The sequence below is a fragment of the Tamandua tetradactyla genome, chromosome 3 (genome assembly GCF_023851605.1).
Source record: "Tamandua tetradactyla isolate mTamTet1 chromosome 3, mTamTet1.pri, whole genome shotgun sequence".
In the NCBI taxonomy this organism is placed as follows: Eukaryota; Metazoa; Chordata; class Mammalia; order Pilosa; family Myrmecophagidae; genus Tamandua; species Tamandua tetradactyla.
The window spans coordinates 83,374,899-83,399,249 of record NC_135329.1 but is presented as its reverse complement, the minus strand read 5'-3'; the positions used below and the strand labels follow the sequence as shown (position 1 = coordinate 83,399,249).

The 24,351-nt window shown below is 41.8% G+C and overlaps 1 long non-coding RNA gene across 1 annotated transcript in view; it reads right to left on the bottom strand.

The window, feature by feature from the left end:
• Positions 1-24,351, bottom strand: part of LOC143676197 (uncharacterized) — a 121,437-nt gene that overhangs the window by 21,292 nt on the left and 75,794 nt on the right. Inside the window, exon 3 of the long non-coding RNA XR_013171900.1 lies at positions 23,231-23,539. This is a non-coding gene — a long non-coding RNA (uncharacterized LOC143676197). The remainder of the gene's footprint in view (positions 1-23,230; positions 23,540-24,351) is intronic.

Here is a 24,351-nt window from a genome sequence, read left to right as displayed (position 1 = left end):
TTGTGGGAACCTCATGTCCACCATGAGCCTGACTGTGTACATACCTTCAGATGTCTGTACTGAGAGTGAGGGCATCTGCCAGAGAGGAGGTACCCAGTTCTGGCCCCAGTTCTCACCTGCAGGTATGAGGGTATCCAGCATAAGTTACTTTCCTCCAAACTAGACTTTGGTCTGCAGAGAAAGGAAGGAGCCTTTTGCTTCCAAATGACCGTGTGGACATATATTTAAGAAATTTGGAGGTTAGTGTGATGTGACTTGAACTAGTATTCAGAGGAAGGGTTAGTGTGCTATAAAACGCACCAGGGAGGTGAGAGACCTGGTTCCCACCTTGGCTTTGCAACTAATTGGATATACAACGTTGGACTCATCATACACTCTTTTTTCCCCTCCATTTTACTGAGCCCTCACTCATCATACCCAACCCACTCACCCACACTCAGCAAGACTCTTTACCCACAAGCTCACCTGTTCACTCACTTACCCACTTTTGTACCCACCCATTAACTTACTCATTGCTCACCTGGTCACCTATTCTTTTATCCATTTACTAACCTACCCACTCTAACTCACTTATCTGTTCACCCATTCACTTACCTACTCTCTCCCACTCACCTAGATACTCATGTAAAATCCTCCCCAGTCAGCAATCCACACAACCAATTGACCACCCACTTAGATACCCACCTGCTCACCTGCTCCCTCCCTTACTAAGTGTCCATCTATTCACTAACCATCTTATTACTAATGGTTGATGCCCAGTGAATGCGCAGAAGCTGCAAGGTTTGCTGGGGGAGGCCAGAGGGATGAAGACAATGGAAGCAGCACTCAGTGTACAATAGTTGGGGGGAGAACACAGTGCAGTGAGAGCAGAAGACAGAGACATGAGCCAGCCTGGGGAAGGTATGAAAGAGGCCCTTTCCTGAGGCTAGCCAGTAAATGAGGAAAGACTAGGGGCTAGGAGCAAAAGGAGTGCCCAGATCTGGAAAATACCAATTTGGAGTAATGGCATGATGGAATGGAAGTTAAAATATGGGACTCTGGATCCGTTAGAAAGAGCAAGGACTCAATGTGGAGACATGGGCACCAACAGCTTGTAGGCAGGAGTGGCACATGGGAAGATTTGCATTTTAGGAAGGTTGTTCTGATGATGCTGTCAGGGCCTCTATTCCATCCTCTACAAAATTCAGGAGTCTCTCAGACCTCTTTGATTTCTGTAACTTCAAAGATCTCCAAGGCTGGTAGGCCAATGGGCTACCAGGGTGACGGGTTGAGAGAAGAACACATTGAGGAACAAAAGTTAAAGAGATTTCCCCAAACTCTTAGATGCCTGCTCCAGGACAAGTTCATCATAACTGTAGAAGAAGAGCTTTCAGTATCTGTGGATGGCACAGGGTGTCCGGGATGAGCTGGCCAGTCAAATGTCTACATTTAACCATCTTCGCTGGTGTTGTCACCCAATGATGTCTGAGAGTTTGCCATGCAGACATGAGGAACAGAACTGTGGATGTTCACGGTTGGTAAGCAGACCTGCCGTTGTAGAAGGCCTTACCCAAAGTCATATTTAAATCCCCTTTCTGGGGATTTAAATTCAGGTTTTGATTCACACATTGCTCTGTTGCCTTATGCTCAGCTTTAATATAAATTTGTTTTCATCTTTTCCTGCCATGCTTTGTCCCATGGAGACTGCAGGGAATCTCTGACTAAATTAACTATTTCCTGGGCCTAAAGCAGAGACCTCAAAATCCAAGCAGGAAATGGGACAATTCTCAAATTGACAAGCGTTTTTCATTCACAGTTCCAACCATTCCAAGTTTATAGCAAACAGGCATTTCCCTAACCTCTTTTATGCCAAGAGCAAGGCTCTTTTTGGTTCTGTTGATGCTATACCACTACACTCCTGATGCTTTCCCAAGTAGGGTATCTGATGATTCAAAGAATTAGGAAAACGGTTACATACAGGTAGCCATACATACACAATGCACACACACACACACACACACACTCAATTGCACTGTGAAGTTTAATCCTCTTTAATGGAAGATGTGCCAGAGCCAAATTTTCCTTGCACAGTCACTGTCTGAGCCACTATGTGGCAAGCCCTATTCAAGGTGCTTGGAGATGAATATTTATAAAACAAAGCCTCTGCCTTCAAGTTCTCTAAGCTTAAAAGAAGGAGACAAACCATTGAAGAAGCCAACTCTTCCAGTTATAAATTTAATAAATCCATGACAATGGTAAACAAAAGTGTTACCGGACAAGGGCCATGAATTCTTCTATTTGATGTGCTCAATAACCAGTTACTGAGGCACTGGGTTTCAAAGAGAAAAAGAGTTTATTATTATATGTGTAGTAGGAGAACAGACAGCCTAATGGTCCAAAATCTGTCTCCCCGAACTGCAGTAATTTGGGTAGTTTAATTAGAGAAAAGGTGGACAGGGCTTAGGATAATGAATACAGTGGTCCCAGATGATGTAATTACAGGTGATCTAATTATTGAGCATGTGCAGATTAATTACATACTTAGTCACTAAGTGTATGAAAGAAAATGGTAGAATGGGGTACAGGTGACTTGTGGGTTAAACTCTAAGCTACTGCACATGTCAGGTGGGCCCACTTAGGTTAAATCCAGTTTCAGTCATCAAGATAATTTGGGACTTGGGGTAGGTTAGTTCCGGGTGGACCCAAGATCCTTCATTAACAAACATTAGGGGCTATCTTTAGTGATTATAAGACTCTAAAGTTGAAAAACTGGATACTTAAATACAGATGAAGGTTAGTCATAAGGTTTTTATAATCACGGGGGCAGAAGATAAGGGCTATATAGTCATTATCAGAGATCAAAGCAGCAGCTGGATTACAATTCAGGTAATTCCATGTCTACTCCAATATTCCAGAAAGCAAAAAGAAATATTTATATAATGATTCACTAATTAAAATCATTCCTTACATTCTGATTTCTTGGTTACAAAAGGATCTCAGAGCCTGAATCAGCTTGGGGTGCAGATGAGGCTTTAAAAGGGGTTGATACCTGAGCTGGGTATTGAAAGTTGAGGCTGAAGACAAGTAAGGAGCACTTTGGAAAATGAAGAGTTCTGTAAAAAGGCACAGAGATGTTCAAGGTCTTCCAATGCCCAACATGCTCAGAGGCACTTCAATGAACCTCATTTGCCTGACCCTAGAATGAGGACAGGGAGGGGTGTTGAATGAGTCTGGGTCATGAGAAAGGATGTGATACAGGCCTGATGAGCTACACTAAAGAGTTTGGATTATATCCTAGAGGGAATGGTATCCTCTAAAGGATGTTTAAAAATTTTAAAAAACATAGTTAAATTTTAATTTCTTATATATATATATTCTTGCAGCAGAGGGGAGAATAGATTGGAAGAGAGCCTGACTAAAGGAATCTAGTATAGCTATCATCTTGCCAAGAGATGAGGATGATATATTGGCAACATGTACATATAGAAAAGAATATATGCCAAAGATATCAAGGGGGTTGAATTGACTGGCCAGGTTCCCTGTGGGATGGGAAGAGTAGAGTTGAGGAAGAAGCCAACTCTTCCAGGATGCTAGAATGAGGCACATTCATCAATAGAGGCTTGTAGGAGAAGGGAGCCCATGGGCAGTTTTAGGAGCCTACTTTGGATCAGCCTACTGAGATATCCCTTTTACACTCACATGTAGAGAGTACAGAGAGCAGTATGCATTGTGGGTCAGAACTAAGATTTTTAAACTGGCAAAGTTTATTTTCAAAGAAATTTAAGTAAAATTTATATTATTGCAAAAGTAATACATAATTTGTGAAGAATATATGCAAAACAGAGAAAAACTCTGAAAGGTAAACAAAATCCCAAAATAATTTTTCTACTTATAGATAACCACTATCAATATTATGATGCTTATTCTCCCATAAGTTTTCTCCACACATGTGCAAGCCAAGAATTGGACTTCAAGTGTCCTCTGATCTCATCACAATCATCTAACACTTGAGTAGGACAGTTTGATCACTTAGTCCATATGTTATAAACAATCCAGCATTCCATCCAATAAATAGATAAGAGCAATTGTTGGACTGTTTTCAGCTTCCACTTCAATTCTGGAAAATTCTTGTCTTCCTGCAGTTCTTGTCTTCCTTTCCCTTCTTGCCCTATAATAAACCCTTTTCCTGTCCTTTTATTCTCCATGGTTATCAAGACCCAAGGCTATTCTGTGACTGCCTTGAAGCATGGAAGAGGATTGCTGAATGGATCAGCTGGTGCAGGCAGCAGCCAAAGTTTTTATATTAGGCATTTTTATGATCAAATTTTATCAGCAACAGCAAATTTGTGTCTGGCCCCTGGGCCTACCTGCTCTCAATACCTGGCACTACACTATTATTTAGGCCTCCTTCTGCTTAGACTCCTTCTCCTTCCTTCTTGTGGCTTGGGTCTTTATTTTGAAGACCAGCTAATCTCTTTATCTCCAACCCCAAACAAACCTCAATTCTAGAGAATGAGAAGTGCATGAGCATGCACACAAACACACACACAAACATACACACACATGAATCAGGCATAAACTTGGCAAGTTCCGCTTCCTTACATGAAATTTAATTTCTAGGCAGCAATGAAAAGTGTTCATTTTCTCTGAAATTTTCTCCACTAAATTCAATATTCCTTGCAATGAAATTTTCAATCATTTCATAGCATTCCATTGTATAGCTGCAATAAAGTTAAATTTAGCAAGAACATATTGGACATTAAGTGGTTTCCCCCACCCTGCCCCATTATTACTCTTAGTATTTTGATGACAATCTTTGTTGCTAAATCTTTACACTGCTTATTTCTGAAAAATTAGAAATGGTCAAACAAGATTTTTGAGTGTCCTGTGTATTGCAGGCTTCAGGGTTATACCAGCCTTTTATTTGTCTCTGAGCTATTTAACAACTCTGTAATTGTAGAGAATTGTTAATAATGCAAATGAATTTTGTCCATAGAAATGCAAATGAATTGCATCCCATGGAATGCAATTTAGCACTGAGCAGTTTTGCATCTATTTTCAGTTTCCTTGATGGTCTATATATGTATGTTCTTTGAATTCTCCTTTGAGCCAGTGATGATATCTTACTGGTTCCCTAATTAGTAAAAAGATAAATAAAATCTTTGATTCATGCTCATTTTATATTCTTACAAATGTCATGATTTCATCTTGCTTTAAAATATATCCTTTAATACTCCCTTATGATAAATTACTTGAAATAAAAATGCTTGGCCAAATGCTGTGCCCATGTTATGATTTTTTATATGTACTACTAAATCATCATTCAGAAAGATGATATTAATTTATACTCTCCTTAATAATACACAAGATTATCTGTTTTATACATTCTTAACAGGTTATTGTTATTAGGGTTTTAATAAGAGGAAAAGGGAATTATACTATTGATTAGGTTACATTTTCTCATTCCAGTAAAACTGAATATTTCAAAAGAAGCTCCATTTCCCCAACATTCTGGTTTCCATGACAAAAGATTTCCCTCAAAATATGCTTGTTCTTGTCCCACTCTTTCCTAATCTCCCTGGAAATGACCCAAGTTAGTTATTGGCAGGCTATGACTTTTGCTCCAAGTTTCCTAGTTGGATGGAATGAATGGACCTTCCTTCCATCTTCAGGCCAATGGGAGGCAGTGACCTGGGTCAGAGTGATACTTTCTAGGCTTGACCTCAGGGGCCCTTCCCACCACCTGGACTGGGTAGTGGGATGCAAGTCCCTTTCCAACTCCCACATTAGGCTGAGTCCTCCAGCCTGGCATATTATGTTAATCCTGCTAGTTTTGTCTCATTTCTCATGTGATTTAGAACCTGTGTAGTAAAAGTGAAGTGCCATTTCATTTATTTATTTTTGTAGTAATTTTCATCTCAATGTGTGAATTGTCTGTATACATCCTTTGCTTTTTTGTATTTGAGATGCTTACCTTTTTCCTGTGATTTCCAAGAGCTTGTGGAAATAAAGGACATCTGAATAAGAACAAAAGCTATTTATTCAGAGGTTGCTATAGTGAGGGCATCAAAACCATCACTTGCCTTTGGCAGAGACTCAAAGGTGGGCAGGGCAGTGGAAAGGCTTTATGTTGAAAGAAAGGGAAGGCTTCAGCTAGGCCCTGATTGCAGACAGTTGTCCTGGGGAAGCTGAAGGCAGGCTGGACAGAAGCAGGGCATCTCGTCTGATTGTTTAGGGCAATGTATTTGGTTTTCTCCAGCTGGTCCTAAACTGGAAACTGGGACAAAAATTAGGAAATCTGTGAGTTATTTACCAAGTCCTGCCTATTTTGGATCAATTGTTACAGGAATTGTCGTTTGACTTTCTAGAATGGTTGTTGTAGATAATGGCCAGTTTCTGGAACTGATTGTTGTGGGTTGCAGGCCAGAGTTTTCCTGGTCATTGTCCATTTATATCTTCAGTCTCTTGGGCCATCCTTAACTTCCCCCTGATGCTGCCGTGTGTTAGTGGACATTGCTGGAATTGTGCCTTGATTTTTCCCCACTTGGATAAATGGAGATCTAATTCTTTACGTAACACTCTGCTCACTGTTCAACATTTCCCCAAATCTATTTCCACGCCATGGAGCAACCCTACAGAGATTTCATGATGTGACTATACTCCTCTAGTTTCTAGGGAAAGCACAGATTTCCTCCTATTTTTATTCTTTGGTGAGGCTAATAGCTAAAATTAGATGAGAAAGAGTTAAATGTATATATTCTGGGTACCATACTACCATGCCTTCTATCAGCTAGTAAAATAGTGACTGGGAATTGCACACACAGTTTTGAAATTAATCATGGGGGCAAATGCTGATTGAGTGGTCATAATACCTGGTCCTCCCTTTCTCACCAGGCAAATGAGTAGCTATAGGTCACAGTCCCTTTTAGTTTGGTGGGGCCATGGGCATGTACTAGCCAATGAAATCTGACATAGTCGTGGTGCTTCTGGTCTGAGGTAGTACACATGGCCTGGGACAACTTCCTCCATTCTAAAGTGGACTTTGCTAGAGCAAATGTTATGGGTTGAATAGGATTCCCCAAACCTTAGAATGTGTCCTACAATACAGAATCTTAGAAAGTGACCTTATATGGAAGTAAGGTCCTTGCAGATAAAATTACATAAGCTAAATTGAGGTCATGCTGGATTGGAATGGGCCCTAAAGTCAAAGACCAATATCCTTTTAAGGAAAGGGAAATTTGGGCACAGAGACACAGACCCAGGCATGAAGGCCATGTGATAATGGAGGCAGAGGTGGGAGTAACACAGCTACAAGTCAAGGAATGCCTGGGGCTACAAGAAGTCAGAGGAGCCAAGGAAGGGGTCTTCTTTCCAGCCTTTGGAGTGAGCGTGGTCTGCTGACAACTGGACTTCTGGCCCCCATAATTGTGAGAGAATAAATTTCTGTTGTTTTAAGTCACCCAGTTGATTTTCTTTTTATGGCAGCCCTCAGAAACTAACATAGTGAGAAATAAACTTTTATTGCATAAGTCATAGAGATTTAGTAGGTGGTGGTTTCCACGGGAAAATCTATCCTGACTAAAATGGGGTTTATTCTCAAGACAGTTGTTTTACTGTTTCCTAGTTTTCTCTTTGCATTGAAATGAGGATAAAACAGGCAGAGAATTAGAAGTTAAAGTGTGGCCCATCCCCTGAGAAATTATAACTACCCAGCCAGCTTTGTTTCCTACAAGAAAGAAGAAAGGTGACCAGGCCCTTGAAGGAAGGGTTTCAGAACAGTCTGCGTTGTAACTTTGGAATCCAATCTTGATTCACAAGGTGGAGTCCAAGGACTTCAAAGCCGTTCTAATATACTTTGATGTTAAAACTGAATTGCCGGTGGTTAACAAAAGCTGAGATATTAGTGAAAAGGAGATCTAATTGCACCCAGATGTCTGTGGTCTATTGGGTTTCATTTCAGTGCCTTAGGCTCATGGAATGGGGAGGAGGCCCTGCTCCCCCAAAGACCCCTGAGGTCAGCACCCCTCATCTGTAGACACCAAACACAAGGAGCATCCCAACCTCCCAAAAATTAGATCTGAGATGGTCCCTGCAATTGTTGCAAGCTATAATCCACAGCCAGGGAAGGTTACCTGACACTGGTGTGGGATCCCATGGTTGAGAGGATTGAGAATGTGACCAAGAGAACTTGTCTTTGTCCCACCCCCTACCAATTATCACCTATGGAAATTTAGACAGATCTCCCTTCTCTAACAGGCTTTGGTTTTCTTCCAGAAAAATCCCTTCTATTTTAGAAATTCTGTGTGGTCCAAGATGGATTCATCAGTAGTGACAGCTTAATTCTTAGGCAACACATATATACTGAAGCATAACCACAGGGTTGTAGTCAAGAACTAGGCAGTCTGGCTATGTGTTTAATTTATTGGTGCTCAAACCATGCTATGCACTCAGAGTGGCAACCTGGGTGCAGACACCAACACGAGCTGAGATGGGGTCCTTTTGCCAGGAGAGGCTGATTTGAGCTGCTCTCTACCTGCTTCCCTGTGCCCCCCACCCCCACTCACTGTTGCCTTCTTTCCCTCAAGGTCCTCTGCTTTCCAAGCTGCAGTATTTTATCTTGTGCGCAGAAAGGGTATGCAATGTGAACTAATTAAATGAGAAATACTCAATTAGTGGGACGCTAACAGAGGAAACCACTGTAGTTTAAAGAGATTTTATAGCCCCTGCATCAATAACCCACTTCTCCCGTTTAGCCCACAGTCGCAGGATGTCTTTCATTTTGCTAATTACTCTATCCTCAGGCACAGCAGGCAGAAGAGCATCACCAAATTTTTCTTCTGTGTTTTGACCACAGGATTGAGTGTCCTTGTGTTCTTTTCATTCTATGAGAGAGTTTACTCTGATTTTCTCCAAGTTTAGATGCATTGTTTTATAATAATGAAGAGTTACAAAAAGAATCGGCATGGTTACAAAAGGCAATCTTCGACTGACTTCTTTCAGGGTTGTGAAGTTAAAGGTCATTTTTGAGGTTTTTCTTTCAAATCTTATGTCCACATTGTGGACATAAGTAATGGCATTGAATTATATATTTCAATGTGGTGAAAGAGGAAACTTGGGCTATATATATATTACTATAGTAAAAACCAAACAAACAAACATTGGACATACAAACAGTGAGCCCTAATGCAAACTATGGATTACAGTTAACAGGAAAAATCTAATACTATTTCATCAGTTGTAGTAAAGACACCACACTAATGTAAGGTATTAGTACTAGATGTGGGGATATATGGGGACTCTGTATTTTCTGTGTGAGTTTCCATAGACCTGCAGCTTCTCTAATAATGTGTTTATGTTTTATACACAATATATAAGAATATGTGTGTATATATTCTTCCATATCCACATCTGCTGAATGGATGAATAAAAGAAATAGTAATGGCAATAAGAGAAGCACTTTGCCCATTCAAAGACTGGCATTCTGGAAACTCTGAGGCTGAGAACACAGCCACACACTCACTGTAAGCAACAAAGATGGTGAGAAGTCATACAGGAGAAAGAGGGAGAGTGCAGCCTTACAAATAAAGCAGGGACTCCAGAGCTAAGCTACCTCATCTCATCCCACCTCAGTCCCTTACTTGGTACATGCTCTGAGCCACCGGATTACTCTGTGCCTCAGTTTCCTCACCTGTGAAAGGGAACAAGCAATAATAATGCCTCTCTCATAAGGGTTGCTGTGAGCATTAAACAGACTGTCCTGTGTAAAGTGTGCACATCTGCACATAGGACAGGCTGTACAGGTGTCAACAGGACAACTGTGTTTGAAGAAAGGCATGCCATCAGTACCAGGGCCACAAGTGGTGGGCAACAAAAATGGAGAAAATATGAATAGGTTAAATTTGTTGAGTTAGGACTTAGCCTTCACTTAGATAATGTCTCCTTATTCCTTTTAAATGCATCACCTGGGGTGACTACAGATGGTGGGGCCTGGGTCTTATACAAAAGTCAGAGTGAAAATTTTTGGTGAGGGGCACAAAGCTCTGTGATCCAGGGAGATCCAAGGGTCCCAAGAGGGAGGCTGGGGTCTTGGTATTCTTAAAGCTATCTAGGGCAAGGGTCTTGGGAAGTGGCAGAAGTGCAGAGGCTGTGGTCTGATTCCTGAACCTGGTATATGTTTCAGGCAAGAAGACTGGGAATGTAACCATGTCACTCCTCCTCTCAGAACACAAAAAGTCCAGGTGGGACCCAGGAAGGTAGTAGTGATCTAGGCTGACCAGTGGGTGTCTGTGTGGTCAATGAAGCTAGATGGGGCCGACCATGCATGGAGCAGCTTCAATTCCACACCATGTTCCCAGCGTGACAAAGGGCCCCCAGAGTGAGCTGTCCAGGTGAAGTCATTGGGGATATGGTCTTGAGCAGGGAAGCTGACCACTTACTAACCTTGGCTCCCACCTTTACATGCCATGGCTTTATGCCAAACAGGGGAAACAACCTTTATCAGAGAAGACTTAATCAGCAGAAATCTGCAATTGTAAACTCCTCACTTTGGGTGTTGAGCAAATTCATTCATTCCTTCATTTACCCACTTGAGTTTCTTCCCTCTTCCAAACACTCTGTTGGGCATAGAGGATAAAGAGATGTTTTCTGTTCTTAAAGAGGAGATGGACAGAGATGTGCCCAAAGGATGGTCCACCAGAGGAAAATAACAAACACCCAATTATGTCAGTGGATTGCCACACTTTCAAGTAGAAAGTGAGCTCCCTGGGGGTGGAGCACATGTCTGCTCCATCCCTGACACCTGACAGCATGGCAAGCACTAGGTGGCAGCTCTTTCCCTTCCTCTCTGTACCATCATAATGCTGCCTTCCCCTATCATTCATTCCTCTCTCATTTTTTTCCCTTTTCCTTCCTCTTATCTTCTCTTATCTTTGTCTCTTGCCCTCTCTTTCCTTCTCACTTCTTTTTTTAGTGCACAACCATCTAAACTCAAGCTTCCACTCCAGGAAGCATTTAAAAATAAATCCTATTAAATAATAATTTATTGTACTTAGAGAATGTATGAGGAGGGCAGGTCCTTTCTTTGTTCACTCCCTTTCCCAGGTAAAGTGCTGCCAATCAGAATGGCTCAGGTTCTCAGGCACTGATCAGCTGCAGGACAAGTGGAGATGGGAAGGATGTGGGCATGGCTCTCTGGCTCACTTTTATTCTTTCTCTCTCATTGGCACAAGTCTTTCTCAACATCTCGCTTATAAGTTCACTTCCTCTTACCTAACACTGTGATGTCATCAGTCTTCTCTTTGGAATTAAATTCACTGGTGTTAAGACCTGGGCAGGGGAAGTAAGAATCCCATGAGATATAACATAGCCCAGCCTTCCTGAGCACATGCCTGGGTATTTGGGACCAGCCATAACGAACTAGCCTGCCAGTTATGCTATAAGTCTTTTCATTCTTTATTCACCTCTCTATGAGAAGATTCAGGGCAAGAGGGGACAAAACCTGAGTCTCCTTGTTAGAATAACTTCCTAATGCATCAGATTTTCACCTTGGTTCTAAACAAAATAAAACATGGTAAAGGGACCTCATTGACACCTATGAAACAAGGTCCCATGATACCCGAGGAATGGCTTCTCTGCATCCATTAAGAACAAAGCAAGTAGGAATGGGTGGGGCTCCCAAGGAAGCTTTTGATTTAGTCTCTGTGCATTGTCTTCTCATGAGAGATGGCCATATTACTAAGGAGAAGAAGTCAGAGGCAACCAATAGAGGTGAGAGCTCAGTTATGGCACATTGGTCCTTTTAAATCAGAAAAGTGGGGCAAGTCCATCGTTTTTCTGTTTCTTGATTTCTTCATCTGCAAAATTGGAGATTGACTGACAATGTGTACATTTCTATTGCCGTGTCTTGTGGTACTCAATAGCAAACACTTTCTAGAACCACACAATAGAAATTGATCAACTATAGAATGGAGGCTTTAGGAAGGATACCTAGACAACTGGAGGATATCAGTGAACAGAAGACAGATAATGTGGCATTTTGGAGTAGTTTACATAAAAGTTTCAGGTAAGATTAACTGACATAGAAGCAACTGCGTTCAACCAGAAGAGAGAAATAGGAACAGCGAGCACATCCATATTCAATTTGGATTCAGTGTCTTCACATGTATAAAAATTGATAGGTAAATAAAATTGAATAAAAATACTTCATAACCAGAAACTCCTCATATAATTATTAATTGAACATTTTTATAAACATAGGAAAATACAGGCTTGGCTGTAAATTCTTAGGGTAGAGAAAACTGAGCATGTCTAGACCTTGAAATAAGACCCTCTCCCATTGGAATAGAGGTGGGACTAGGGTCTGAGCCACGTGCAGTTTCCAAAGGATGGATGGTCCTCTGCAGAGACATGTGCTGATGTCAGAGTGGGCAGCATTAAACAGTCATGGGTGAGCCATTGGATATTGGGCAGGGTGTGGGTGGGTGGCTCATGGCAGAAGGATGTACATTCAGGGTTCCAAGAAGGCAGTCCCCCCAGGAAGATCCCACCAATTGATAGTGGCCCCTCCTATCTATGGGTGGGGAGGGATATGTTCCAGATCAAAGAGGCACTGATGAGCTCAGAAGTCCTCCAACGGGCAGCTGGACTGAGGTAAGGATGTCAGAAGGGGACCCCAGCTGGTGCTGAATTGCAGAGGAAAGAGAATGGAATCAGCATTTTCTGGATGTGTTTTACCTGCCATGTTCCAACCCCCATACAGGTTGCTGGACAACCTTCTCTCTGTGAAGTCCTTACACAAGGCAGATAGGGCAATTGTACAGTTATTTCACACTTGCAGTAACTGGTCTAAGGGAAGTTGTGTTCGCTTCCTTGGCTGCTCAAGCAAGTACCATGCTGTGGGTTGGTTTTTACAGTGTTAATTTATTCACTCATGGTTTGAGGCTGGGAAAAAGTCCAAATCAAGGCATCGTTAAGGAGATGCTTTCTTCCTAAAAACCATGGCATTCTGAGGCTGACTGCCAGTAATCCTAGGATCCTTAGTGACAATGCACATGGAAGCATTTCCTGGCCTCTCCCTTCTCGTTCAGGGTCTGTTTCAGCTTCTCACTTCTTGTTTCTCTCTGAATTTTGTTCTGCTTATACAGGACTCCAGTAAGAGGATGAAGGCCCATCCTTATTGAAGTGGGTCACACCTTAACTGCAGTAAGATCATCAAAAGTTTCTATTTACAACGAGTTCACACCCACAGGAATGGATGAAGTTTAAGAACATGTTCATCTGGAGTACATAGAGTGCCAAACCGCTGCAGAAGTTAGGCCCCCTGCATCATCACAAGGGCTTTGAGATGAAACCCTGACTTGATGCCAATGTCTGTAGCTAGTAGACCTGCACTCCTGATGTCTCTGTGCCTGTCCAGGTGAGGACCCCATCTACGGGGCAGGCCGGGTGTTACCTGCATCAAGGTGTGACAGTACCCCCGCACAGGCAAATGACTAGCAACCACCACAGCCAGTTTTGGGTTGAACTTCCCAAGCATAACCTGTGTTTTAGCTCATCTAGATTTGTTGCTGAGCTGCTGGCCCACCTTACTGGCATGGGTCAGTAGCAGCCTCAGTTCCCCCAGCTCCTCTCAGCATTCTACCTTCAGATGCTCCCACTGTGGTTCACATTCACATTTAACTCTCTGAAGAATGGCCCAGTTTTTTCCAAGGATGTGGTGAAAGAAAGATGGGGTTCACTGCTCATCCTCCTGGGCTCTGGGCTGTCCTTGAAGATTTGTGGTCATCCTTGCTCATTCCCCAATTTATGTCCATCTGTCCTGTCCTACTGCCTTGATGGCCCAGCATCAGATGCAGAGTATATAGCAATGAATTAAACACAGCTTAACCAGCTCATACAAACAGTATAAAGTCAAGGCCATTATTCTATACCAGTCTCAGGGGTTCTGCTTCTCGGATTGAGCCCTGACCGGCATTGTTTGTCTCTGTATGCTCCCCTAGAGAAGCAGAAGCAAATCAGGGAAAAAAGAGCCTTTCATCATTAGTATAAAGATTAAAATGATATAATGTACATAATGCATAAAAAGGCCAAAACTAATGTCTGGCACATAGTAGGTCCTCAGCAAATGGCAGGAAGCTAACACTACTTGTTTCATGAGGAAGCTGGCTTGAGTCCTGGGAGGGGTTTCCACTTGGGTAGAAATACTTCAGCGTTTTTGAATCTGAATACAAGATCAAAAACAAGACTTTCTGCACTACAATTCCCATGATGAGGAGTTTAATTATGAACAATGGGGAGAATAATGCATCTGGATTGTTTACAGATCGCTAATGGCCTAATATGCTAAATATAGCTGCGGCTCCCTCACCAAAAGCTGGGTCTGCTGTATGCAAACAGATGGAGAGCCCCCACTGCTGCCGGATGTTGGTGAGAGCAGCTGTAACAAATGTTCTCCTCCTTGCTACTAAGTGATAAATCACACCTGTCAATGAATAAAACATTCTGTCTCAGCAATCATGCTATGGATTTTTAAGGAGGCTTTCCATTTATCAGTTTAGCTATTGATTACCTGTGAAAGGTCATTGCATCAGGGGGATAATGAATGGGAGAGCAGAGCTCCAACACGAGGCCAAGTTGTGTTTGTAAATTTGCCTTCAGGAACTTGATACTATTTAAAGTTGTCCTGAAGCATTAAGGAACCTATGATGCACGTAACCACATGCCACTAGTTTTCTGGTTCCCCATAACAGGTTTATTTTGCAAGACACAGAAAAATATAGATTAAAAGAACCAAGGTCAAAAAATAAAAAGAGAACCAAGGCCAGTAGCCTAGCCAGTGTTTCTGGAGCCACAGGACATGGATGAAAATAAGATATGGCTTGACATGTTACCAGTAGGGTGGCAAGGTTGGCAGTTGTGAGTTCACACTGAGCTCTTCTCCCAAGCCTTGACCAACCTGATATTATTTGGTTCCTTTCCTCTTCTTTCCCCTTTGTGGATCACTACTGTGCTCAATGTCCAAGAAACACAATATTGGGGTACTAATAAATCTTTAACTGCCAGCTCTCTGAAAAAAAAGCCCTTATTTGTTATGTTTCTCAATGATTGTGGTGTAAACACTTCCACTATGGATGATTCCATACTGTTATATGGCTCCACTGAACACAGATTTGGGAAGAGAGGCTAGCAGTCAGCTCTCATGAGCCAGCACAAGTCAGCTCCAACTCACTGCAATGGACAACCTCGCCATAAATTTACTGTCTCATTGTATTCTCTCTACCTGTGTCCTGGGAATGCTTCCCTCAAAATTGGAAGGTGGGTGACTTAGAGTCTTCCATTTATGAACATTGCCTTCATACCACACCTTCCATCAAGGGACCTGGTTCTGTTTCTTGCTTATTGCCGAGATTTCTTAGAAAATAGCACCTGAAATTAAATTAATTGCTATGTCAGGAAGCATGGCAAGGTACAAAACTACCTAGGCATTCTGCTATCGAGTAAAATTAAGGTAGTCTCTCCCGGCCAAAGGAAAAGCCCGTTATTGGGTAGCTGTTTTCCTATGTTAAGCAAGGAGGATGCCATGCCTGTCTGCTCCATTCTGTTTAACAGCGATCAGACATTTTTTTTGTACTCATGTCATGATACCCTCCCCTACATTAGCTTAAAACCAGTTTTCTCACATTTGTTCTTCTCTGGAAATAGATAGCAGCCCAGGATTTAGCACTTTTTTATTCCATAGTTAATGATAAATGCTCTAAGATAATGATCTGAATTACCTCTAATCGGGGAGTTGGCATTTTTGAGAGAGAAATGAGGTTCTGAGATGGAGTGACTGAAGAAGCAGTATGTCATGGTAGTCAAAAGTACAGACTCTACAGAATGAGTTGAGAATGAATTTTGACTCCACTGCCTACCAGTCCGTGGGCAATTTCTTAATTGCCTCAGATTTTCTGCCTATAAAGTCGAGATAAATTTAGTGGCCACGTGTAGCAGACAATGTCTGCTGGCTAATCTGAGAACATTCCCAACTCCCCTTCTCTCTCTTGCAATTTGCTACACTGTACTCTAGCATCTGAGATAATGAAATGCATACCTTGCAAAGCTTCCAAGCTCAGAAGGATAACCTTATTTTTCTGGTCTAGTTAACACGGAGATGAATATTTTATGTTGTTTTCTGAGAAAGGTTTTATTTTATCTAGCAAAAGGGACATATGTGGCTGGTTACAGATTTTCTTTCCTATCTTGAATGCAAATGCAATGTCTGGGGTTGTAGCAGCCATTGTGTGACTGTGAGATATCAAGCATAAGGAAAAGACCAAGAGACCCACGGAGACTCTGAACCATGAAACCACCACCAGGAACAACCATCTCCAGATTATGTAGTGCACACACACCTCTGATTTGTTCGGCACTCTATCAAAATTTTCTTTTATCTGATGGAGAATAGCATTCTTAAAAATACCTTACTTAAACAGAAGTGTGAAAATGTTGCCTAATAAGGCTTGCCTAGTGCTGAGCCTATTGTTTGGTAAATAGTGAGCAACAGAATGCAGTAGTATACATTGATAATAATTTGTTATAATGTATTACTACCCAGTCTATCATTATTTATTGCTCTGCAGGGTCTGTGCCATCCGTTGTAACCCTTGCACCTCTAGCACTGGACTAGTGCATCCAGGATGCTAAAGACTTACCCTTTGATGCCACAGTCCATGACCTGAAATTGCTTTTGGGCTTAAAAGGAAACTATTATGTACAGGTATAGCAATTTGATGACATTTTAAAGCAGGAGTTAACTACACAAGTATTTGGCTCAGAAAAATACTATGGGATTTTTGAAAAGGAGAGATGCAAGGGTTTGGACTGATCGAGAACTTTGAAGGGGAGACTAAATTGACCCTTGAGAGTCAGGGTGTAGGCTCAGAAGTCACGTGTAAGTCAAGAATTCCCTGTGGAAATTTCCATAAAGGTTGAATGATGCCTACCCTGGAAGACCATGCTGGCCCCTGCTCACGTGCCCTCACCACTGGCACACCCCTCCCATTCAGCTGTTATTTGCCCACTGAATTTAACACAGGACATCTTTATATGAAGAAGAAAAAAGCATGGGTGGAGAAGGAGGAAGTAGAGGAGGAGGAGAAGAGTAAAAGGAAGGAAGAAAAATGCTGCCATTTCACATTGAGTTTATGTCTGCCAATTTATCAAAACTTTCCTGGCAAGAATGACCTTTCAGAGAAGCCTCTAGAATTATTCCTTTCCTGTGGGACCCAGGGAATTAGTATAACAGCTGCAGTACATAATAAAATGAGAAATTTTGCTAACTAGCTTATTTGCTAGAAAAAATATTCCGTCTCCCCATATTATATGGCATACTTACCTCACCTTCGTCTTGGTTCAAAATATCCTAGTAGGACCCAAATAAACACTTCCACATGGTTTGGCTCTCTAGCACAGGGATGAATGAGGAAATCATTCTTGAACCTGAAATTTATTTGGCGGGACAGTTGCTAACTTGTCTTACCTAATGCTATTTCTTTTTTTGCAGAACTGCCAAAAACAATACTTTAATACAAATGAAGTTTTCTTCAGCAGAAAGTGTTTAATGTTATTTCAAATTGTTCATTTATTGTAGTTGATTTAGAAGATGCTCCAGGATTCATTTTGGAACAAATATTTACCAAGCACCTATTCCACACCAGCCACTGCCATGCATATACCTCGTTCTACCCTCCAGAATTGCTGTGGAGACAGACGGGCAAAGAAACAGTGGCCACAGAATGGAAAAAGGACACTGACTGATCAAAGCATTTAATGAGCCTGCAAAGGAAGGCCGGATTGGACTAAGAAACAGTGGTTGTGGCAAGGAGCTGCTGAGAGTGATGTCCACATTGACGGATACAGACTGGGGGGCCAAGTGTGGTCCTGGCCTGAGCACCTGCAGGGTCCTGGCTGACGCCCCTGCCCTCCTCCTGGCTTTCTAACCACGTCCTCCTGTGGGGGCAGCCCCCTTCTGCAGGTCCCGGTTTTGTTGCTGGCATCTCTCAGTTACAGCCCCAGGACACAGCTCAGTGCCTGGTCCAGAGCAGGTGCTCAGCAAACCCCTGCTGAGTTTCAACATTAGTGTGGTCTATTTTTGATTGCTACCTAACAGCAATTATTCTTGAGTCTAGTTTGACTTCTGGAGTCAGGGTTTTGAGTGTCCTGCTACTTATGGGTATGGGTGAGCTGGAACATATCTCAGGGGGAGATGTCAGAATGGTGAGGGGCTTTAAACTGAGTTCTAGGTCATTGTCAAGACTGGACTCTGCCAGTTCCTAGACATATAGCTGGACATCTTGACCCAAATCATGTAATCTTCCTGAATCCAGCAGGTTCCCCTGTAAGGTGGGCTGGGTTTAGCTCTCCACTTAGCAAAGTTCTTGATTCAGGGAAAGGAGGTAAGTGAGATCACGCTGTGGATTCAAGCATTAGTACTTAATGACTGCTTTTGTTTCTGTTACAGAAAGACGGCATGTGGGAGGGGCTTTAGGATTGTCCTGAGCTGCCCCCAAAGTTTGAACCAGCAGAGGGGTGGGGGTGGGGGGGTGGGGAAAGCCTAGAGAAGAGGGAGCCAATGGCCAGGACCTTGAAAGCTGGGTGGGTCTCTAGCTCTGCTCACCAAGGCAGCGTTGGTATTTTTTTTGTATGTGGAATATAGAAGAGTCTCCGGTATGGAAGGCAACTTTGAGGTCTGTGTCTCTTCTCAACAGAGTCAGAGGTGGGGAAGGCAGAGGGGGCAGCATCTTCCTATGGCCACACATCTGCTCCCGGCACCGGTTCCCGGAGCCCCCAGAGAAGATACTTTCCTTTCAGCAAGGTCTTGTATTGCTCGCAGCAATTACCAAGTCCGTTTGTGTTCTGTCACACCATCTGACAAAATGCGGACATCCCGCATGAGAGTCCTGGCATGCTAATTAGTAAACCTGTCAGATTTGCCTCAGTAGTGAGAAATGGTGTTAAGATTGCTTTCAACATCTTAATTAGTGTTAGCCTTTCTGAGAAGTACAATATCTGCAGCTTACTTTTTTCTTATTTCTCGATTTGTCTTTCAACAAGAAGATTATTAAAATTTAATTCATGACCATCATCAGGAAACCATGTGCAATTTAGGAGAGCTGATGCAAATGTGATGGGTGCACGGCTGTTTCATCACTGCAGAATGCCGGTACATCTGTCCTCTCTTCACAGATTCCTTTGGGGCAGAAGATGAGAGGATCCTTTGGAGGAAATATGGGACCTCTGGTAGCTTGCACATCACCTCTTTATCCTGAATGACAAAACTTCATCCTAAACTGCCTGAAAATGATAAGCTGAAAATAATCATTTCTATTTGACTATGCACAAGAATCTGGACTAATGGACTGTACCTCTTCCTGCCTCACCCTCCCAACAATCCCTTGACATATGTGCCATTCCATCCAGATCTTACAGGCAAAGGACAGGGACTAAGAAAGGCAGGGTGACTTGCCCAGGTCTGCACAGCCAACAAGGCATTGCAAAGTGAAATCTGCACTTGCCTTACAGCAGTATCCCTGCCTCCTGCAGGACTTGACTCTTTCCATAGCCTCTAAAATGAAATATTAGTCAAGGTATCATTTATGAGAGTTTGAGCAGTTTATGATTTACAATTGGGACAGTGTCCGAGCCTCATGTGGAGAAAGTGTAGAGGGGAGTTGTTACAGGGCAGGTGAGGAAGAAGGGAGAAGCTCTGTTTGGCTGATGTTAAGTGTCTATTTTCCATTGGGGTGTGGTGTTTTACACGGTGGGGAGCAGATATACATTGATTAGGATGATATGCTTGTCCACGTGGATAAGCTCTCTTCGCTGGACCCAACCTGGTTCATCATCAGGGGCTGGTTATCAGCAACTGTGTAGGTTAGTTTCTGATTGCTCCATTTTATCAGAAGTCCTTCAATTATATCTGTCTTCTGGAAAAAACTTTCTCAGAAAGGGGCCCTCCTTGCAATGTCTGATGCGGGTGGATAATTTTATTTTACTTAAACCCTCTGAGGCATCAGTAACCTGATGCCTGCTGACCTTGCCTACTTTTCCCCTGCCACGTACCCTGCCTATCACCTGCTCGGCAGGCAGGGCACCCATCCTTGTGTGCTCACTCCCAGACCCATGTCTGCTGGTGCCTCACCGTGACCCCCACCCCCGAACATGCATGACATCTCTTTCCCTTCAAAAAGTGGACTTAGACTTTTCCTGGATTCCCTGGGTCTGGTTTGTAGATACCTCTGAGGGTCCCCTATACCTTATTCTTAATATGAAACATATAAATATGTATTTTCTATTCTGTTTTTCTTGTCAGCCAAACCCCACTGAACTTCTATGGAGCTCGTTGAGAAAGAAATATATTTAGTTTTGATATAGTGGTGGAGCCTCTCCCTGAGGTTGGAACTTTGCACCATAATACGTACTTGATGAGGCAGGAGAGAGTGAGAGCCTTGAGATCTGCCTTCTCCTGAGCCTCTGTCCAGCAGCTGTTCTTTGCTCTTTCCCTACAGAATATTCTCCCAGTACAGGGGCAAATGCACAAGGGAAAGGAAAGACATAAAACATAACTAGAGAAGAAGAGGCTCCTGTGCTCCCTTATAGGATCAGGACAGTTCTTCACCAAAGAAACGATGCCAGAGGCATTGAGTTTTCTGTTCACCATGGAACTTTCTTCTCCGTGGTTCTCCCCACTGCTGTACCGCTGATACACAGGCAGTCTGCACAGAAGGCAGTTCAATAGGTGTGAGTTCAGCCCACCTAGGCTGTCTTCATTGCCCTCTAATGTGCAGAGGGGTTTTAAACCTACTACACACCTGCAGTGCTTTGTTCTGTTCTAACTTTGCCTTAACTAATTCTATAAGAGATAATCAACTAATTATACTTCATCTGGGTTTTGAAAAAGGGTGTCATGTAAATTTAAGCGTAAATGTTTTGAATACATAATGCCAAAAAGCCAGTTGGAATGGTGGATTGAGCAGCATGCGAACCAACACAGGGAGGAAAATTCCAACCCAAGCAACTAACTTCATAATATGACATGCTGGGACATAAAGAAGGAGCATGGTTGGATCAAAGAGATGGGTTTGGATCAGAAACATGGTACATATTTCAGTTCTATCGCATATAGCCAAGAAATCACAGGAAATGAACTCATCCTCTCTGTTCATCATGTCTTCATCTGTAAAAATATCACAATATCCACACAGTCCATGGTAAGGATGAATTTTTAAAATTTAGTACAGTGCATTGTATCCAGTGGCACTAATTAAATAATAGTGTCTTCATATTTTCATTACCCTGTAGAAATGGGTAAATATCAAGTCACTGTAGTAGCCTGTAAAATATGCAGTATATTTGGTGAGATGGGAAACTACACATAAATTTAAGTCTGTCGTGAGACAAATGGAAAAGAAACTCTGCTCTTCCTCTATGTCGGTTCACTAGGAAAGAGTTCGTGGTGATGGTGGAGCTTCTCCGGAACCTTCAAAGAGGATGGGGCCCCCAACTGAGGCATGAGATTTAGAGTGAATTCTGTCCCTGGAGATGATGTAGCAGACACAGCTCGTGTGGGTGGGGGTGGAGGTGGGAGGCAGCGCTGCCCTTGCCAATGCTGCTGGGGACCTCCCTGGAGGCTCTTTGGGCAGTGAGGGAAGTAGCACAGATGCATTTCCTATGGGGACTCTGCTAAGAAGTAGGTGCTCACTCCCAGCAGAGGGAACAAGCCGTTCTGGGGCCTGTCCACAGTGCTGACACCAGGGGATTCATTCAGGCTGGGTCTGCTAATGGCTCTGAACAATTAGCTAAAGGTGATCCATGAGTGGAAGAAGGGGTGAGCACTCTTCTCCGGGGAGAAGCCAAAACCCTCAAGAAATTTCCAAGGAAGGCTTGAACTCTGAAAATGCAAGAACCAGCAAGTTGGCGGGACTGCTGCAAGACCAGGCACCCCAAAAACCATACTGGGTTAAGTAAGTGGGGCAAGTAGCCAGCATCTTTTTATAGCTTCTTAGACAGAGAAAGTAACCATAGAGAAAAATATGTATGCTGGGTATTGAACTAAAAGTGAACCTTGAGCAACAAATAGCAAGTAGAAACAAAAGCCCAGACATTAGTATATGAAATCATATTTGGAGCATAACAGGTGGGTGACCATAGTTTTGTCCCCACTAGGGGACATTACGAAAAGTAAAATTAGTTAGCTTATTTGAAATATTTATTTATTGACCACAAATTAGCTGTATTGTATTGTATTGTTGTAGCCACAATATCGCTTTACCCAAAAACCACTTAAAAAATAAAGTTCTTTCCAAAATATAAATAATCTATGTAAATTAATATTAAAAAAATTTTTAATTCTCTTTCTGCTGATATGTTTAGCTTGATGAATTTTTCTGAAGCAAATGTGCCCATACATTCAGCAGTCAGATATAATAATAAAGCATTTAAAACACCCAAGAAACCACCTTTTGTGCTTCTCATCACTCTGCCATCAAGTTTTACTCTCCTCACTTGTAAATACTGTATACAATTTTTGCTCATTTTTGAACTTCATATACATGGTATCATGTACCCTTCTACATTTGGTGTCTTTCTCCCAGTATTATGTTTGTGAGACTGAATCATGTAAATGCAGGTAGTTGTGGTTTGTTTAATATATATATGTATATATATTAAATATATATTTATTTAATAAATATATATTTACATAAATACATAAAATTTATGTAAAAATAGATAAAATATACAATTTATTTATCCATTAACTATGGATGGACACAGGTTTTTTCCAATTTTCATCTTTTATGAAAAATGCTATGATTAGCAGGCTATATGTGTTTTGAGTCTATTTTGGGTATATACCTCAAGAGTATAATTGCTGGATGTTAGAGTATACATATATACTCAGCTTTGTTAGATCCTGTCACTTGGTTTTACATGATGATTGTACCAGTTTACTTTTTCAGCAATAGTGTGTAAGTGTTCCAGTAGCTCATCATCTTAATAAATATTTGGTATTGCTTGTTCTTCTAATTTGTGCTGTTCTGGTAAGTCTGCAGTGCTTTATCATTGTTTCAGTTAGCCATTGCTGTATAACAAATCCCACCAAAACTTAGAGGCTGAAATTACAGCCATTTACTACATGGGACTGTCTGGCCTGGGTCTAACTAAGCAGTGCTCTTACAGTCTTGGCAGGGTTGGGTCATGTCGCTGTACTCACCTGGAGGCTTGATCTGTACTTGATGATCCACAGTGGCCACTCTCACAGGGTTGGCACTTGGGGCTCATCTTCAGCCGGGCTTTCTCCATGTGTTGTCTCTTCAAGGAAGCTAACCCCGGCCTCCCTGCACAGTAGTATAGCATTCCAAGAAGATGCACATCATTTCCTCAACATTCAGCTGACCAACGCCAATCACAAGGCCATCCCAGATTCAGGACTTCTGAGGTCTTACGTGTTAATATGTTGTACTCGTGGAAAAAAAATGCATCTTTATGGGAGGAGACCAAGTTGCATTATAAAGGAGCATGCCTGCAGAGACATAATGAGGACAACATTGCAAACAAGCTACCACAATTACTGCAGTATTCATTTGCGATTCCCAGATTAACAGTAGATCTTAGAACTTTTTCCACAAATATATTGCCCTTGAGTATATTTTTGTCTGTTTTTGTGAAGATCGTATTCAAGTCTTTTGCCTTTTGAAGGTGCATTTTAAATACTTTTGGTGAATACCCTGAGTTAGATGTATGTACTGCATTTGTTCTTTGCTTTATGTTGTTTCTCTTTCCACTCTCTAAAACAGTGCCCTTCGAGAAATGAAAATTCTTAATTTTAATATGCTATTTATAAAATTGTGTTTGAAATACCACTTTTGTGCCCTGTTTAAGAAATCTTTGCCTACCACAACATTGTGAAGACATATTTTATGTTTTATTCTTAAACGTTATTGTTTTATTTTTTATATGTACATAATCAATCCACCTGGTATTCTTTTTGGGGTTAACTGGGAGGTAGGGGTTCAAGATGGCTTTTGCTATTTGGAGCTACTTACCCTTCCATATCAATTTGATGATTGGCTTCTCCATTTCTGTAGAGAAAGCTGTTGAAATTTTGATTGGGATTATATTGAATCTATAAATTACTTTGATAGAATTGACATCTCAACAGTATTTAGTCTTACAATCTATGAACATGGAATGTCCTTCTATTTATTCAGGTCTTCTTTGATTTCTCTTTGCAATGTTTCATAGTTTTCTGTATACAAGTACTTAAGATCCTTGGTTAGATTTATTCTTAGATATTTGATTCTTTTAGTTGCTATCATTATATTACAAATTGTA